We start from the raw sequence: 2,151 nt of genomic DNA on the forward strand, positions 1-2,151 counted from the left end.
GAACCCCCTTTTGTAATCTCCTATTTAAGGAGATACGAGTTGAAATAAAGGCATTCAGTTTTCCAGTCAAGAGAAGAGTGAGGAGAGTTCGGGTGGTCTCTTGGACAAATCACCCATTCAGTTTCCCACAATAGGGTCTGCATGCAAGGGAAGGCGCAAGGAAAAGCAGGGCTTTCTCCCCGTGGACCGACCCGTGACGAGATCCTACGCCCGGGCCCATAACATTTTGGTATCAGAACCAAACGTCATGGGCGATATGGAGCAGCTATCATCCAAGGTCCACGAACTGGAACATAGGCTAGCAGAAACCAGCATGGAGGTTCATGAAGTCAAGGAAGATGTCCGGGAGCTGCGATGCCTGCTGGAAGCATTCCTCTCCAACAAAGAATGAAGTTCTGAGGGAATCGCCAACACAAACAGTCGTCGTCCGGACCGGGCAGAGGCATCCAGCGAACAGCAGATCGCTGCCCCGACAGCTGCAGTTATTCCCAAGTATAGCCGTTTGGAGTTTTCCTCATACAGCGGCAGCAGCGACCCACTAGGATGGCTGTACCGCTGCGAGCAATTCTTTCATAATCAGCGCACGGAGGATGAAACTGTAAAGTCTCCTCCTTTGGTCGGGGACAATGTCATGAACATTATATTGGTACCTGTAGAATGTGCTCCTTGGTCGAAGACAGGTGGACTTGGCGATGTTGCTGGGGCTTTACCAAAGGCTCTGGCTCGGCGTGGACATAGAGTTATGGTTGTGGCACCACGGTATGGTAACTATGCAGAAGTCCAAGAAACAGGAGTGTACAAGAGATATAAGGTGGATGGGCAGGATATGGAGGTAACTTTCTTTCAAGCTTATATTAATGGCATGGATTTTGTGTTCATGGACAGCCCTATGTTTCGCAATATTGAGAAAAATATATATGGGGGAGGCCGAGAGGATATTTTAAAACGCATGGTTCTCTTCTGTAAGGCTGCTCTTGAGGTTCTCTTCTGTAAGTATACCCGGTGCGTTCTTGTGATCCACAACATAGCACACCCAGGAGGTGGGGAACACTTCAATATCTTTGCAGCTGGCCTGAAAGCAGCAAATCGTGTAGTCACTGTAAGCCATGGTTACGCCTGAGAGCTTGAAACTAAAGAAGGTGGCTGGGGTCTGCATCAAATAATAAATGAGTGTGATTGGAAGCTGAAGGGCATCGTGAATGGGATTGATGCAAAAGAATGGAACCCACAGTTGGGTGTTTACCTGGCATCTGATGGCTACACCAATTACTCTGTGGAGACTCTTTAGACTAGCAAGCCTCAATGCAAAGCAGCTCTACAAAGGGAGCTTGGTCTTCCTCTTCAGGAGAATGTTCCTCTGATTGGCTTCATTGGCAGGCTTGACCAGCAGAAAGGTGTTGATCTCATTGCTGAGTCCATTCCTTGGATGGTGGACCGGGATGTGCAACTAGTCATGTTGGGCACTGGGAGACCTGACTTGGAACAACTTCTCAGACATTTTGAGAGTCAACACCATGACAAAGTCAGGGGTTGGATTGGTTTCTCTGTGGAAATGGCTCATCGAATAACTGCTGGTGCAGACATCCTACTCATGCCTTCTAGATTTGAGCCATGTGGACTGAACCAGCTTTATGCACTGAGCTACGGGATAGTTCCTGTTGTTCATGCTGTTGGTGGACTGAGAGATAGTGTGCAGCCATTTGATCCATTGGCAGAGTTCCAAGCCACGTATCCGGAATTCGAGCTTGAGGACAAGCTCGTAGTCCAAGAGGGGTGTAATGTTACAGACACAGAAGCAATAGACACACTCGTAGGCGAGCATAACCAGCAGTGCGTGCCACCACGCACAGCAGCCGCACAGCAACACGCACTGCCCGACAGCGCGCTGCACTAGACAGCAACACACACCGCATGGCAGCAGCACTGTGAGATGCGCGCACCGCCGGCAGCAGCAGTAGAACGGGGCCCACACGACAGCTCATCAGGGTGGGTCCACACTTATCCTACCACAACAGCTCTGCTCGCCAACTTGTCGCCAGATATATCATTCCTCATCCCTTATCCTTATCTTATCTTATCTTCTTAAGTAAGAGTTGTGTTACTATTAGGAGTAGGTAATTAGGAGTTTGAGTTTGAATTGAATTACCCAGC

At 49.1% G+C, this 2,151-nt stretch overlaps 1 pseudogene; it reads left to right on the top strand.

Moving 5' to 3' along the window:
* Positions 1-201: 201 nt before the first annotated feature.
* On the top strand, positions 202-1,894 carry LOC104601895 (granule-bound starch synthase 2, chloroplastic/amyloplastic pseudogene; annotated as a pseudogene).
* Positions 1,895-2,151: the final 257 nt, after the last annotated feature.

This window comes from Nelumbo nucifera, chromosome 1, assembly GCF_055504915.1.
Source record: "Nelumbo nucifera cultivar China Antique chromosome 1, China Antique-T2T, whole genome shotgun sequence".
NCBI lineage: Eukaryota > Viridiplantae > Streptophyta > Magnoliopsida > Proteales > Nelumbonaceae > Nelumbo > Nelumbo nucifera.